Here is an 18,761-nt window from a genome sequence, read left to right as displayed (position 1 = left end):
CTTAGTCTACTCTTAAACACTAGTCTCCCCGATTTGTTCAGTAGCAAGTTCTACCTGACTGATAGATTTTAACAAACATATTAAAAGGTAACTCATAATACAGTTTCGTGGATTATATGAATGATGTCTTACATAAATAAAACCATAATATTAAAGCTGCCTCCATAATTTCAACTAGGGGAAAATTTAATGGAATTAATTGTCCTTTTTCTCGTCCTGTAAAATAAACTGACCTATTTTAATCATCTACGTAACGCTCGCACGTAATAAATAAAGGTAAGGCTCGAAATGCTTTCCTAGTCTGGAACAAAACTACTAAATCTACTTAACCGAGAATAACCCAGGCAGGTCGTTCAGCGAAATTAAGCTTAGGCTAATTATTTCTCAAGTGAAATTGGAATTTATTAAGGTAACATGACACTTGCCCTCATTTCTACCTGACAATGAGAAAATTTATAAAGGAATGAATGTTATTAAATTATTGACTTCAAACAAATGGCGACACGTCAAACTTAACAATGTGGCATCTAATATAATTGTACTCGTGGATTGTGGACCCAAAAGATGCAGTAAACTGTAAATGTCACTATGTAAAAAAACTCGCTGTTGTCACAAAGCGTCGCGACTCTTATAAAAACGCATTCATTATGCGGCCTTAAAATAAAATAAAAAATTCAGTATCCGCAATCGTATACAAACCGAAGCACGAATATAGCCCGGAATCTTTTCCCAAGTCATCGCCTTTAACAAAAGTTCCCCGCAACAAGTCGTTATTTTAAATAAAGTTAACACCAATAGAATTGGCAACAGTCGGAGTGTCGGGATGATATTGAATAATTCATGGCGACCGAACGAATAGCCGCCGACACAGCTCCGTCACAGCCGCCAACACAGCTTGCCCAAAAAGTTTATTAGATTGTACCAAATGAACTAAAGTTAAGATACAGCGATAATCGCGAGGTTGCTGGGCTGTTCTTATACATTTCCTTCAAACCTAAACCGCACGTTTACTGCCTCAGTACCTCGCCGATGAGAACCACCCAAAAACCACGCAATTAACCCACGTGTCTTAACTAGGCCTAAAGTCAGTAACTCGAGCGCAGTAAAAAGAAAATTAAGAAAACAATTCAGAGAAGTATCGTAGTGCCCTTATGTTTATAAAACGAATTTAAATTGCATTCGTCTCTAAGTTCTGTTGAGCAAACATAAAAACTGTTCTGTCGTGGTTTGAACGGCATACCTATTATTATTAGAACTATTTGCCTCTAGATACATCTCCACTGCTGGACTGGACATAGCCTGCTCCATAAGCGCTGTAAGTAGCGACAGTTGACCACAATACATCTGTTTCGCGCATTTCTTACTAGTATTTGATGCACTGGCTGTCCTCGTTGGTCTACCCCGTGACCCAGGAGTGGGGGGCTACCAGGAGGGGGTATCTTCGCGAGTTACCCCTTTAACTATGCATGTTTTAATCTGCACCGCGTTTTACAATTTTCGTGTTTTTGCCGCGAATAAGCGGATTTATTGTGGAGATACCAATAGCTTGCCCTTCGTCAAGGACAGGAAATAAACAGTGGGTTCACTGTACGGCTAAATTCAAGCCACCAGTAGTTTTATGCCTTTATTCATTTGTTTACATTTTTTTATCACGCTTCTAATTTTTACGCTCAACGAGTAGAGGGTCTTTTTAAGTACATTTTATCCACTAAACGTGACGAAGGACGTATATATCTAATGTTTTGAGAACTAAAATTTTGATCACATCAAAATTAGTATGAATCACTACCGTCGACTACATGTTCACTAAACATCATCTTTAAAATAGTAATATGATAAGTAGGTATGTAAACTATCATTAATTATTGTAGAGTTCAAGAAACGATTGGTCCTTCTGCTAATAAGATTACTTTGTGATCAAAGAGCTTACAGACTTAACTTAGACTACGACGTTAAAGTTTAGGAAACTTAAGTGGTTTGTCTGTCTGTATAAACTATCTATATCTGTTCTATACCTACGTTTCAAAGTCTGAAAAGTTCACACGTTTCAGTTTGAGGCAGTACAAGGCTAAAATTAATCATTGCGGATTTCAAATACTACCGTATCGGCTGCAACAGTTGTTTAAGATTGAGTCGGGTACTATCGGCATCCAATGGAGTCTAAAAAAAGTAAGTTTAAAAAAAGATTATAACTATGTCTCTTCTGCTACTAAACAACTTTTACCTCTACCAGACAAATGACAAAAACAAACTTCTGAAAACCTTAAAAAAATAATTCTAATTCCTAAACATTCGTTATATCGCCCATGATTTAAGCTATTATTAAGTTAGTCACGAGAATTTAGGGAGTTTAACAAGTCCACACATTAACACTTAAGTGTTTTTGAAGAAGTATGCTCCTGCCGCGGCAATATTTTCCTAGCAGCTGTTTGTGCCAGAAGTTTTCTGCCTTATCCTGTTTGGGATAGAGTACATTTTGTGTTGTGGCGAGAGATATAAATAATTCATTGGGCAGCAGGACCGCGTATTAACACGGGTATGCTGAGGCCGTCCGTCTTTTAGTTAGTGTTAAGCTCTGAAAATATTAACATAACTAGTTTTTTCGATGGCCGCGTGTCCTGGCGCTTCATCATCATCATCATCATCATCATTTCAGCCACAGGACGTCCACTGCTGAACATAGGCCTCCCCCAATGCTTTCCATGTTGATCGATTGGTAGCGGCCTGCGTCCAGCGCTTCCCTGCTACCTTTACGATGTCGTCGGTCCACCTTGTAGGTGGACGTCCCACGCTGCGTTTTCCGGTACGCGGCCTCCATTCCAGAACCTTTCTGCCCCATCGGCCGTCAGTTCTGCGTACTATGTGCCCTGCCCATTGCCACTTCAGCTTGCTAAGTCCTGGCGCTTGGCGTTGGCAAAATGCTCGATAGAACTACGGGTTTTTTTTTAAGTGTGGCATTATAATCTTGACCATGGACTCTGTTAAGTCATAGATAATGTAGTATGGTTATTCGTTACAAAAAGAAAAAATCAGATCAATTTGCGAATCAGGTACAACAAAATGACCATAATGTGTGAGTTTAAGGCGTGCTGAGGCGCTAAGTTGTTGTTATTACGAGTATTTACCCACTGTCGCGCTCACGAGTCAGTCAAGTTGCTGAACAACCTCGTGGCCATTCTTTCACATATGTACTAATAGATGCCTACGTATTATATGGGTTTTTATTAGAAAGTAGGTTAAGTCAAAAGAAAAATCGCCTCAAACTTTGTGAGCAAAACCTTATACCAATAACGACTTTAAAAATATTTTCAGGAAATCAAACTTGCAATAAACGCCACTGCGCCATGGGACTATCCGAAATAAACGACAAAGATGGAATTCACAGAACAATCAATCACACGCGTGCAGTTTTAATCGAACGCAGCCAGTCGATCCCATCACTCATAAGAATTCAACTGAAAAAGAAAACACGAAACGCTAACCAATATTTCAGCTAAAACATCGAGTTTCCGTAGAACACAAAAATATACAGCCGTAGGGCTGTCGCTGCTCCAGTAAGCTATTTATCTTAATCGAGCGTTGAAATAATTGAAATCAACTCATAATTAACTGAAGTTCTCATACTAAACGTAGGAAACAGCTAAAAATAATGGTAATTGAAAACTTGACCTATAAATGAAATGACGAACGGAATGACGTACATAGGATAGGGAATCCTGACAGCACAGCACATTTAGCGCCACAGATTCCTTGCTGCATACATTCCTTGAATCTTACTGATCCATTTTTATCTGACTATTCCATTAGTCGGCCGTTTGGTGTAGTGGTTCAGAACGGACTACTATGCCGAGAGGTCCCGGGTTCGATTCCCGGCCGGGCAGAAATTGAAATGATGAATTTTAATTTCTGTGACGGGTCTGGGTGTGACTATGTATAATATGTATATGTGTTTAAAAAAAAAGGATATAAGTAGTATATCCGTTAAGCTAGCACCCATAACACAAGCATTAAGTTGCTTACTTTGGGGCTAGCTGGCGCTGTGTGAAATTGTCCAAAGATTTATTTATTATTATTATTTATTTATTACATTTTTGTATAAATCCCAACCTCCTATGTGAGAGATTTACTTCTGCCATCATCACACTTTACAGTCCACTGCTGGACTATGAGCCTCCTCCACTTCTGCTAATGTCGAGTTTATTTATGGCATAATTCCGGATATTACAGACTAGCTGTGCCCCGCGGTTTTACCAACGGTAAAACATAGCCTATGTGTTAATCCAGGGTGTCAGCCATACCAAATTTTACTAAAACCGCTCCAGCCGTTCAGAGGTGAAGAAGTAACAAACATAAACACTCACAAACTTTCGACTTTATAATATTAGTGTGATAATATTCGAATGCTGTCCGACCCTAGTTCCGGACACTGGCAGCCCTGCAGCACTATTCGATTATGGCACTCATGGACGCTCTGTTTATCGCCCCCATAAAAGTGCTGGCGGCAGCGCCGGGTGACGCGCCATAGACCAGCCATACACTGGAGTTATGGCCGCCATCCATTGTCTATGGATGTCACTGCGGTTTTACTCTTCAGTTTCCAGGTAGAGTTGTTAACGCCTTTAGATTATAGTGAAGTTTTAAAGAGTTTATTTGTAAAGCTTTATCAGTAGTACCTACAGTTATAAGCTTATGTATAATGGGGTAAGTATCATATTCTAAGTATTATTATTAATATTAATACGTACTTAACAATAAATTGGTCCACGAGCCCCAAGCTAAAAGCGGGCCAAGTCGCTGGAAGACTCAAATCTCCAGCTTCATTTATTTTACCATTTATAGTAAGCTGGCAAATACGAATATAAATATTGATAATAAGACAATATGTCTCACGAAACTCGTGATTTATCCTCGATAACTTACGTCTTCCTCACTTTTATACAAGAATTTTATCAGATTTCCTCAAACGTGATAATTAAGCTGAACAATGAATCGTTCGTTCACTATCGTTTTTGCCGTAAGATAATTACAACACAGTCATAAATGGGGTAAACGCAGTAACTTCACTCACAAAAAGTTACTCGTAATTTTGAAAAATACTTCGACTGTGTGTCGTTTGTGAAGTGAAACTGTGATAATTGCTGACGTATACTCGTATAATAATAATAACATATGTCCAAAAGGACAATGAAAGTATTAGGACTCCATGAACAAGACGTTCAAATAACTGCCATGATTAGGAAAGTCAACCCCGCGTAACGGGATTTGGCGAGGCAGAAGATATTTTTTTTTTTTTGGTGCACAAAACAGGGATACAACCATAACATACAAAGCGTTTAAAGCAGTTTATACAGTATAACTTGTTGCAGCTCCAAAAACAAGTACACACAACATACAAATCGAGTTCACAATATACATAATACATAAATAGAGAAATAATTATTTAATGTTAATAGAAAAGCTATGGATTGGGTAGAACACATTTACCCTGCACAACGCCTAAAGGACATAATGCTTTCCAAATTTTAACACAGATTCAATCCTGACAAAATCATTACTACCAAATCTTATTGACGTTTGCATGGAAAATGACATGTAGGTACTCAAGCTGCAGTTCTTATCTCAGTAGAAAATTGAGACTACTACTCATATTTCTTCTATAGCACAATTTAACCGGAGGGCGCGACACAATTAAAAACGGAGTAACGAGCAAACACACTCGAGTATCATAATTACAGAACATACAATAATTATAAGGCAATGTATTCGTTTGCTGAAACTGTCTGGCGAAAGATGGGTGACTTGTGATTTTAATTAATGTTTTATTAGTTTATTTACGGATCTTTTTGTGAGACAGAATAAATCGGCAGAAATGTCATGGAAGTCCATCATTGTCATGAGTCATAAGTGTGGTGTCGTTAGTTCCTAGGGGAAAATACGAGGGCTATTTAAACACAGTTTTAGATATTACACTCTATTCATAACTAATAATATAATCTACTCATGAATCAGTCAATCATCATAAGTTACTAGAATTATAAAATTAGCTGATTGCAATTATGTTATTTTTGTATAAAATTCTGCCTACAAGTCCCACCTACATACACGACCTTCCCAATTAGGATATCGTCAATTTCCCGGAAGATTCTAAATTTGTATGAAACAGAGCACTTAAAAGGCATATAAATTGTTTAACAAATGGACCGGAGCTCCACAATACATAAATTGCTTTCACCAAAACATATAAACTAATAACGATCATTGTCCCGATAGTTTTCTCGGCAAACGGGCTAATAGCGAAGAGCTTCGACCAACATATAAAGAAGCTCTCGCTAGATAGTTGACTCAAGGGTCAGTTACAAAAGGCGGTGATCCTCAACACGGCACGCATTGTCCGGAGGTTCCTCAGTTTATGACCCTGACCACCGGTAGCTCGGATTAACTAGTTTTAAATCTTTTTTTATAATGTATTTCTATTTTTGTAATTTACATTGTAAAAAAATATAAAAAAATTACGAAAAAAATATGAATAAAGAAATAATAATTCTGTTGACAAACTGGAAGCCTTATTTTCATTAGCCCTAAAATTCCACCGGTGGACCAAGGTGAACCGTGTGTATAAAACATCCCCACGTGTACACACTTCAAATCTGTATATGAACAAACTAAATCATTGTTCAGTTTAGTAGAAAAAACATGTGTGTTATAATAATATAGTTAGGAAACTAATACAACAGAAACAAATTGTATCTCTTTGAAGATAAGCTTGGGTAGTCAAAGCTATGTATATAGATCTTAGATCAAAGACCCAGGAAAATTATTGCCAACTTAATTTTAGATGATCATTATTTGCGCTATAATGTTAAGAACAGCAACAATTAACTCGACATAACTCTTCATGAACGAAGGGAAATTAATAGGCTTATGATTAATGTCAGCTCGAAATAATAAGGCCGGGGCTTCAATATCAGCGATTTGACTAAAAGTAATGTAGTTATATTTTTGATATTAAAAAAATACCATGCCAAAAGTCACCAGAAGCTAGGTATGTACCTAATAGTGCACACTGAAAATGTAACATCGTGCACTCATGCGTCAATCAGTACCCGTTGATCCAACGCAGATAATTGACAGCATCAAAATAGAACTCTCAAGAAGCGTAAAAAAATATGTACAGCCATGTCATATTAATAACCTTGCAACATTTCGACCCGCTGCTATTGTGGATCCACGATAGAAGACACCTCGGCCGCCGTTTATGGCAAAATGGCCCATTACTACGGATATACTACGAAGAAGAAACCGTCACCTTCACCATGCTTTTGTTATTTGCAGCCCCATACAAAACAACGGCTCTTAATCATAGTAATAACAGCTTACAACCTAGATTGTGAAGTACAAGAGACGCGAAGTAAAAATGAAGCTAATCCCTCAAAAGGTTTTCAAGTTACTTAAGTTTATATAGACTCAACGGGACTAAGCAGTGAACTTTAAAGACAAGGGCTGCCACAATAGATCAAACCTGGTCGAGTTGGCGCAAATAAAGGCCCAAAAACCAATAATAATAATAATACTTAAGTTTATATTACTCGTACTCGTACTCAGTATTATAAAGACGATATTAATCGACCTATAATATCTACTTATTTAGTCTTTTAGAAATCAGATATTATATGTAAAAACTTGTGATAGATACTCGTGCTTATTTACCTAGATACTTTATATGCTTTGCAAATATACTTTACCTATATTTATAACAAACTAGCTTTCCGCCCGCGGCTTCGCCCGCGTGGATTTTTGTCTGTCACAGAAAACCTTTATCGCGCGCGTCCCTGTTTCAAAAACCGGGATAAAAACTATCCTATGTTCTTTCCCAGGACTCAAACTATCTCTATGCCAAATTTCATCAAAATCGGTTGCGAGGTTTAAGCGGGAAAGCGTAACAGACAGACAGACAGACAGAGTTACTTTCGCATTTATAATATTAGTTGGGATAATAATTTAAGCTAAAATCATCGAGGTCACAATATCGAAAACATGAATTAATTCTACTTTTCGTCATTTGATTCAAGTTTAATAAGTAAACTGCTTCTGAGTACGTTTGTATGAGCTAACATGTACTATCTAAATGTATGTCAGTAAACTGAAGTGCAGCTTTAGTGAAGAGCAGTGTTTGCCTGACCACACCTTGAGTTCATGGCTTTGTGTACATGCAAGCAAGCATATACTCCAGCCCTCCGTCTCTACTTCGCAAATGATTACGTTTCCACTCGTCCCTTTCACTCATACAAGCACCTCCAGGTATATGAGAGAGACAGACATATTCGCAAATGTCGAATTAGTATTACAGAGTAGAACTCGTCGTCTTTAGAACGCACGAAACACGACTGTGAGAGCAGATCAAAGGAAAGCATTTCGGGATAAGACCTTAGACGACGAATGTCTTTAAGTCGCTTCAAGTGTAACACCTAAAGGTCATAAGCACACTTATCAACCTGGAAAGGGATAAACACCGTATCGCCTTTCGTCGCGAGGCTAGGCGTTTACGTTACAGTACGGATGGTGTGCGTTGCAGTACGGAGTTTCTTACAAAGAATACTAACCGCCTCGAGTTGATACGGTTACGATCCGTTCTCGGATTGCTAAGTGTGCATCGTCCCTTAAATGGCTTTTAGAAATAATGATTTTAAATAAACAAGACGTTATTTGCTGTCTTTCTTTAAACTTTTTAGATGGTTATCATTGCAACATGGGCATGGGGCACACTGAAAACCAGCGCCGTGGCCTTCGTCACCGCGGGCCACGGCATATGCTGAGTGGGGTCCCGTTGCAGTGGGCATCTTATTGGTGGGTGGGTGGCACTGCTCAGTTTACTCTTGTTTTTTACTTTTTTTTTCTTGTTCCATTATTACGTGCCACTGTCATATCTATGTAATTGCCTGTATTTGTGTGATGTCCATTGTAATAAATGTATCTTTCTTTCTTTCTTTCTTTCAACATCGAATGTCACCGCCACAGGCATATAATCTGTCTCAATCGAACCAACGGCTAAACTTGACTCCCATAGCACTTTTCGTTTTCAATCTTCGAGCACAAGATCTAAAAGAATGATACACCAAACACTACACTTCTTGTATAAAATGCATGACCACAAATGCTCTAGAAAATTTATCCTTTTAACTCATAAAGTAATTTTTAAACCCTACTCCTTCTACTACAGCTTTATTACAGAAAACCACCTTTATAGTCAAAGGCAAACGAAAATAACATCCACATTACTCTCATTCAGTTTATAGAGAAATGATAGCGACTGTATAAAGCGCCGTCTTGCAGCTTGAGTGAGAGACATTTTACACGCGTTTTACAATCAATTAAAAGCACTACGAGCACACCTGAGCCCTATTGTTTTAGCCTCGGGCATTTAGGGGGCAATTCTTGAAGCGTTCGATATTTTGAAGCTCTGTATTCGCGATTGCAGATATACTAATACATTCCACGCATTCATTTGGGCAGTGTGAAACTGCAAACTTTAGAGCTTAGAACTGTATTTACGGGTATTTACTTACGCGACCAAAGTTTCAGTTTTTGTAGGTATTTGACCACAATCGCACCTGGTGTCAAGTGGGATGCAATCTAGGATGGTACATATCTGCCCTGTAACTTATCAACTTATAGTGGAACGGTTCTTTTTGGATCTATATCACGTGTATGCGAGTAGTATGATATTAGTTTAAGCCTTTTTTAAATCATAACATGATCCTGTTTTCTTTATTAAGAAAAGGTGCTTGCCATGAGATTAGTTTAGGTTACAAGAACTAAAATCTTCATAGATTTTTTAACATACTCGCTGGCGAGCACACCTAACAAACTCATAGTAAGCACAATGGCTGCATTTAATATTCAAGATATCGAGCGACTGCCTATTCGGGCCCGGGTTCAAATTCGTAGAGTGTTCTGCACACCTCCTGAGAGCGTACGGCACACAAAGCGAGTATGTCGACGATTACGTCCGAATCTGCCGGCGCTTGTAACTATGTCTATATAATAACACTCCAGAAAGTGCGATTCTGTATGTACTCGTACGAGTACATTGACAACAAACAACATAAAATATAGTAGAGTCCAAAAGCTCAGTGGACTTTAAAATATGCAAAATGTACCTACATACTTTAAAATTCACCAAAACCAAAGTACAAGACATTCAGGGTTAAAATATGAATAATCTAATCCTATTGGAAGCCAAATACAGTCATTGTGCTGAATTGAAATGGTGCCATCGTGTATGTGAGATTTGTTAAAGGCCTTAGGGCTGATTTTTAAATTATCAGTGTGCTTACCATGAGTTTACGTTAGGTGAGCTCGCTAGCGAATACGTCAAAAAATTCTATGAAGATTTTATTTCTTGAAAGTAGCCGCTAGAGGCGCTGCACAATATGTCATACATTTAAATGTCATTTTTTTACGCAGTCGCTAGCGAGCACACCTAACGTAAACTCATGGTAAGCACACTGATATCTTTTAACAGAAGAATAACCTAGTCATTTTGGCATATTTCCCATATTAAAACTGTCAATGTGTCAAACTTATTCTTCAGTTAAAAGTTATCCGACGATTGAAAAATCAGCCCTTAGTGTTTTAGTTAGTCATTCATGTAAATACATAGTGAATGGAGGTAAATATAAATCTAATTATTAACCGATAGTGCCATTGTGTTGTGCATTGGTGACAAAATGACACGTCGATATTATCCGTTTAATCTAATTACAATCAATTCAAATTACCAATAATATTATTATTATATTATAGTATTGTTTATTGCGATCGATAAATCTAATCTAATTAACTAATCAAGCAAAATAATCTAATGATGCTATCTTAGCAGCGATAAAGGAATAGTATAGATAGAGTAAATTGCTGCTAAATCAGCAATTACTATACTATTCCTTCTTATATCAATATAATCGGCGAAGATGAATATCTTATCGCCATTTGATTCCTTCTTATTGATATCGATACTATTTTTAGGTTATTCGGATATGGCACCCTTAATGAATTGCTAATCGATTTCCCGGCAACACTACAATACTGGGAATAATCCAAGGCCAATAAATTCGTTAATTGGTGGAAGCAATTAATTAGCTGGCGACAGGTCCCCGAGGTACATCCCAATTCTAGTGACTCATCAGATCAGAAATACGGCTGTAGTGGACTAAATTATAATAAGCCGCAAGAAACTTGCAAGTTTAGATGTAATATAGTCAGTCACGAGCATTATTAGGGTCATTCCATGACAAATGTTACCGAGGGTGAAAAACTAAATATGTTCTTTTCGCATTAAATCTGATGAATTTTAAAAGTACACATTCCAAATTATAATGTGCAACAAAAAAAATCTGAAGGAAACATGTAGTTTTTAAGTTATTAGTCTTCAAAGTCTATACTCAAGTCAACTGTCTGAATGATCATTTTCTCTCTAATTACTNCATATAAAATTCAAATTTTTGCGTCATCTATGTTTTGAAGTAGATGATTCTGTCTCTACCGATTCTGACTCATCAACATCAGCTCAAGAAATATTTGATAATATTTATGTTAAGAAGGCCAAACAGAATTTATTTTGAAATTTTGAAGACTGTACTACTAGAATTTAAGTTTAATGTTTTGTTTTGTTTATTTAAAGCCTATTTTGTCATTTTAAAATTGATTATTTTGTTTTAAGATACTGGGCAATTACTGTGCTTTGATGTGGGCAATTAGTGTAAGTAATGGGCAATGACTGTACTTTTTGGAGGATTTTAAATTTATTTCAATATTTTCTAAGTTACGTAAGTTTTAACTAAAAACTGTTAATATTCTGTTTAACAGTTTATTGAGTTATAAGAAAAAAGTTATAAATGGTCGATAATTAAAATACTTTCTTCAATTTTTCATCTCAATTTGTTTGAAATCTTTAAGTGGGCAATAGCTATACGGTTTACCCTACTTTTTTTTTTTAAATACATACATATTATACATAGTCACACCCAGACCCGTCACAGAAATTAAAATTCATCATTTCAATTTCTGCGCGGCCGGGAATCGAACCCGGGACCTCTCGGCATAGTAGTCCGTTCTGAACCACTACACCAAACGGCCGACAAAAAAATAATGATATACAAAAAAATATATATATATAATAATAAAGTATCTATATGATCTACGTTACGTATATACGTTTGAAAGTCTGAAAAGTTCACACGTTTAAGTTTGAGGCAGTACTACAAAGCTAAATAAATTATTGCGGATTTCAAATACTATCGTGTCGGCTGTAACAATTTCGTCGAGTCTTTCGTCATCGTAGTGCGCACTCGCTAAAATAATGTTTTGTGTAATGTTTGAAAGTGTTGTGAATGCTTATACTAAAACGTTTGTTTTTATTTGTATAGAGAACAATAGCGTCTAGACAAACCTAAAGAGGATTTAGGACGCTATTTGGATCAAATATGTAATTGCTCAATAATGAATAATAAATAATTGTTTAAGGGTTATCGGCATCTAATGGAGTCTATTGGTAAGTTTAAAAAAAGATTATTACTATGTCTCTTCTGCTACTAAACAACTTTTACCTCTACCAGACAAATGACAAAAACAAACTTCTGAAAACCTTAAAAAAATAATTCTAATTCCTAAACATTCATTATATCTCCCATGATTTAAGCTATTATTAAGTTAGTCACGAGAATTTAGGGAGTTTAACAAGTCCACACATTAACACTTAAGTGTTTTTGAAGAAGTATGCTCCTGCCGCGGCAATATTTTCCTAGCAGCTGTTTGTGCCAGAAGTTTTCTGCCTTATCCTGTTTGGGATAGAGTACATTTTGTTTTGTGGTGAGAGATATAAATAATTCATTGGGCAGCAGGACCGCGTATTAACACGGGTATGCTGAGGCCGTCCGTCTTTTAGTTAGTGTTAAGCTCTGAAAATATTAACATAACTAGTTTTTTGCGATGGCCGCGTGTCCTGGCGCTTGGCTTTAGTAAAATGCTCGATAGAACTGCGGGTATTTTTCTTCAATTGCCAATGGACAATGTTTACGATGATTTGCCGATGAGTGTGGCATTATAATCTTGATCATGGACTCTGTTTGTTAAGTCATAGTTAATGTGGTATGGTTATTCGTTACAAAAAGAAAAAATCAGATCAATTTGCGAATCAGGTACAACAAAATGACCATAATGTGTGAGTTTAAGTAGTGCTGAGGCGCGAGCTAAGTTGTTTTTATTACGAGTATTTACCCACTGTCGCGCTCACGAGTCAGTCAAGTTGCTGAATAACCTCGTGGCCATTCTTTCACATACGTACTAATAGATGCCTACGTATTAATATGGATTTTTATTAGAAAGAAAAATCACCTCAAACTTTGTGGGCAAAACCTTACACCAATAACGACTTTAAAAATATTTTCAGAAAATCAAACTTGCAATAAACGCCACTGCGCCATGGGACTATCCGAAATAAACGACAATTCACAGAACAATCAATCACACGCGTGCAGTTTTAATCGAACGCAGCCAGTCGATCCCATCACTCATAAGAATTCAACTGAAAAAGAAAACACGAAACGCTAACCAATATTTCAGCTAAAACATCGAGTTTCCGTAGAACACAAAAATATACAGCCGTAGGGCTGTCGCTGCTCCAGTAAGCTATTTGTCTTAATTGAGAGTTGAAATAATTGAAATCAACTTATAATGAGGGTTTTCGCGAATGAAAAATCCGCTAGATGGCGGGACGTAGATGTGGGGTCTGACTGCTGCGTGATTGGTGGATTTTGACATATCTGTCAATGTCATGTGAAAAATAACCCATCATGCAGCATTTGGACCTCGCGTCTACGTATTGCCATCTGGCGGATTTTTCATTCGCGAAAACCCTCATTACTGAAGTTCTCATACTAAACGTACACGTGTCTCATGCTATTACTCACTAGGGTAACAGCTAAAAATAATGGCTGAAAACTTGACCTGTAAATGTAATGACGGACGGATTGACGTACCTACATAGGATAGGGGATCATGACAGCACAGCACATTTAGCGCCACAGATTCCTTATTGCATACATTCCTTGAATCTTACTGATCCATTTTTATCTGACTACTAGCTGACCCGGCGAACTTTGTTCCGCCTTAATGGCAATAAATAAGCACTTTTTTTTTAATTTCGAACGGGATATAAAGTATCCTATGTCCTTCTCCTGGCTCTAAACTACCTCCCTGACAATTTTCAGCTAAATCGGTTCAGCCGTTCTTGAGTTATAAGTGGTGTAACTAACACGACTTTCTTTTATATACAGTGTGTCCGGGCATGTAGTGATCAAACTTTAAGGGCATAATCTATGGACAATTTTATCGATGAAAATACTTCAAATTTGGTGCTTGACCCATTTCTCGAAAAATTACATCGATTTAAGTTTTTAATTTTTTAGTTTACACCTCTTCTTTAAAAAACAAGTGAAAGCGTGGGTAGCTTGACATTAATAGGCAAATATTTTATATCATGCGATAGCCAATAAAATTATCTATTAGTAGAAGAAGAAAGCAGACACAAGTTTCATACATTTTATCGGAGTAAGAATGGATTTCATTAGAAAAATACATTACTTTTTTCACTTCATGTCGCGTGCGCTATGGAAACCGCTGGGAAGGGGTATCTTTGTTCAATAATTACGTCAAAATTAATAGACGTAGACTGATAAATTTACATTCGTTTTGTAGAATAGCTCAAATACTAATAATATAATGCAAATAAAACATACCTTTACGACCTGGTTTTTCTTATGTTGGAAAATAACTGAAAAAGAAGTGAAAAAAAGTAATGTATTTTTCTAATTAAATCCATTCTTACTCCCATAAAATGTATGAAACTTGTGTCTGCTTTCTTCTTCTACTAATAGATAATTTTATTGGCTATCGCTATATGATATAAAATATTTGCCTATTAATGTTAAGCTACCCACGCTTTCACTTGTTTTTTTAAAAAAGAGGTGTAAACTAAAAATTAAAAACTTAAATCGATGTAATTTTTCGAGAAATGGGTCAGGCCCCAAATTTGAAGTATTTTCATCGATAAAATTGTCCATAGATTACGCCCTTAAAGTTTGATCACTACATGCCCGGACACACTGTATATAGATTCCATTACATTTTTGTATAAATCCCAACCTATGTGATAGATTTACTTCTGCCATCATCAACACTTTACAGTCAACTGCTGGACTACGGCCTCCTCCACTTCACTGGACTCCACTTCTGCTAATGTCGAGTGTATTTATTTGATATATCATTGCATAATTACAGACTAGCTATGCCCCGCGGGTAACAACCCGCGGTAAAACGTAGCCTATGTCTCCAGCCGTCTAGAGGTGAAGAAGTAACAAACATACACACTCACAAACTTTCGCCTTTATAATATTAGTGTGATAATATTCGAATCCTGTCCGACCCCAGTTCCGGACACTGGCAGCCCTGCAGCACTATTCGATTATGGCACTCATGGACGCTCTGTTTATCGCCCCCATAAAAGTGCTGGCGGCAGCGCCGGGTGACGCGCCATAGACCAGCCATACACTGGAGTTATGGCCGCCATCCATTGTCTATGGATGTCACTGAGGTTTTACTCTTCAGTTTCCAGGTAGAGTTAACGCCTTTAGATTAAAGTGAAGCTTTAAAGAGGTTATTGTAGAGCTTTATCAGTAGTACCTACAGTTATAAGCTTATGTATAATGGGGTAAGTATCATATTCTAAGTATTATTATTAATACCTACTAAACGATAAATTTGGTCCACGAGCCCCAAGCTAGAAGTGGGTATAAAGTCGCTGGAAGACTCAAATCTCCAACTTCATTTATTTTACCATTATTTATAGTAAGCCGGCCAAAACGAATATAAATATTGATAATAAAACAATACGTCTCACGAAACTCGTGATTTATCTTCGATATAACTTTGTCTTCCTCACTTTTATACAAGAATTTCATCAGATTTCCTCAAACGTGATAATTAAGCTGAACAATGAATCGTTCGTTCACTATCGTTTTTGCCGTAAGATAATTACAACACAGTCATACAAGGGAGAGACGCAGTAAGTTTACTCACAAAAAGTTATTTTTTAATAATACGTCGACTGGTGAAGTGAGACCATGACAATTATTGACGTACATATTAGAATTGAAAAGCTATGGATTGGTAGGACACATTACCTTGAACAACGGCTGAAGGATATAAAATTTTGAAATTTTAAATAGATTCAAATACAAATCTTTTATCTAGTAGGTACTTAGGCCCTTTCCAGGGTGCTTATACACGTCCCAAATAGTTTACCCTACCATCACTTCGGGACAACATATACGGGCTGGCTATTCAATCCTGATAAATAAAAAAAAATCCACCACAACATTACATGTTCACTATACAGGGTGTTAGGTAAATGGGTATATGAGCCGACACTAGCCCATGTTAACATGGGCATATAAATGGTATGGTGAAGTCAGAAAGATATTATGATTTTATTTTTTTTAATTTTCATACAAAATATTTTTTACAAAATCCGATTTGTATGAAAATTAAAATAATTAAAATTAAGATATCAATTTTCTGACTTCACCATACCATTTATATGACCATGTTATGTTTAAAATAAGGTAAGTAAACACATAATATTGGAGAGGACTGGAGCTTAAACTAGGGAATTCCTGTATTTCAGGCCTCCAGACTCTCCGCCCAAACCGTGCGTTATTATTTAATTTTACCAATAATTACCACTGAACCTTATTGACATTTTTATGAGCCATGAAAAATATCCTGTAGATTCTCAAGCTGCAGTACCAATCTCGGTGGACAATTGAGACTGCTGCTTATATTTCTTTTATAGCACAATTTAACCGGAGGGCGCGACACAATTAAAAACGGAGTAACGAGCAAACACACTCGAGTATCATAATTACAGAACATACAGTAATTATAAGGCAATGTATTCGTTTGCTGAAACTGTCTGGCGAAAGATGGGTGACTGGTGATGTTAATTAATGTTTTATTAGTTAATATTATGGTTCTTTTTTTGAGGCAGAAATGTAATAGAAGGCCATCAATGTCATGAGTCTTGGTGTCGTTTGCTCATAGTGGAGAAATCGAAGGCTTTTTAACACAGTTTTGGATATTGCACTCTACTTATAACTACTTAATCTACTCATGAATCAATCAATCATAAGTTACCAGAATTATAAAATTAGCTTATTGCAATTTATTATGTTATTTTTGTATAAAATTCTGCCTACAAGTCCCACCTACATACACGATATCGTCAATTTCCCGGAAGATTCTAAATTTGTATGAAACAGAGCACTTGGCATATAAATTGTTTAACAAATGGACCGGAGCTCGACAATAGACATAATTTATTTCACCAAATAATATATAAACTTATAATAACGATCATTGTCCCGATAGTTGTCTCGACAAACGGGCTAATAGTGAAGAGCTTCGACCAACATCTAAAGAAGCTCTCGCTGGATGGTTGGCTCAAGGGTCAGATACAAAAGGCGGTGAGTACAGCACGCATTGTCCGGAGGTTCCTCAGTCTATGACCCTGACCACCGGTAGCTCGGATTAACTAGTTTTAAGTCTTTTTTATAATGTATTTTTTTTTAACAAATTAAAGATTATTAGCGATTTGTATTGCACAAATTACTAATAGTCCCGTTACCCCTCGTGGTAAGCTAAATAAGCTTGTGTTACGAGTGGGCTCACCACAATAGTCGATAAGTCGAGCGGCGGTGGGATTTTTTATTTTTCTAATTTAAATTGTAAAAAAATATTTAAAATTAAGAAAAAAATATGAATGAAGAAATAATAATTTTGTTGACAAACTGGAAGCCTTTTTCATCAGCCCCTAAAATTCCACCACTGGACCAAGGTGAACCTCCTCTATAAGAACGTGTGTATAAAACATCCCCACGTGTACACACTTCAAATCTGCATATGGACATAGTAAGAACATTATACAATTTGGTAGAAAAATCTCGTGTGTTTTAATAATATAGAAGAAACTAATACAATAGAAACAAATTGTATCTCTTTGAAGATAAGCTTGGGTAGTCAAAGCAATGTAAATAGATCTTAGATCAAAGACCCAGGAAAATTATTGCCAACTTAATTTAGATGATCATTATTTACGCTATAATGTTAAGAACAGCAACAATTAACTCGACATAACTCTTCATGAACGAAGGGAAATTAATAGTCGAAATAATAAGGTCGGGGCTTCAATCTCAGCGACTTGATAAAAATTTAAAAATAATATACATATCGCCATATTCTTGACATTATAACCCTCCTTCTGGCGCAGTCAGGTAACAAACACCAAGTTAGAAGTAATCAGAAGTTAGGTATGTAATTTATTTATTTATAGAAACCAACAGCGATACATAGAAAATATTAGTTATAAGGTAAGAGACCCTGACAATGTAACGTCTTGATCCCGTTGATCCAACCTACATAATTGACAGCATCAAAATAGAACTCTCAAGAAGCATAAAAAAATATGTACAGCCATGTCATATTTACATACATTTTTTTTTATTAATAACCTTGCAACATTTCGACCCGCTGCTATTGTGGATCCACGACAGAAGACACCTCGGCCGCCGTTTATGGCAAAATGGCCCATTACTACGGACATAACTACGAAGAAGAAACCATCACCTTCACCATGCTTTTGTTATTTGCAG

This window comes from Ostrinia furnacalis, unplaced genomic scaffold, assembly GCF_004193835.3.
Source record: "Ostrinia furnacalis isolate ACB-3 unplaced genomic scaffold, ASM419383v2 OfSCF0415, whole genome shotgun sequence".
NCBI lineage: Eukaryota > Metazoa > Arthropoda > Insecta > Lepidoptera > Crambidae > Ostrinia > Ostrinia furnacalis.
The sequence above is the reverse complement of the archived record's forward strand: the minus strand, read 5'-3'. Positions refer to the sequence as shown.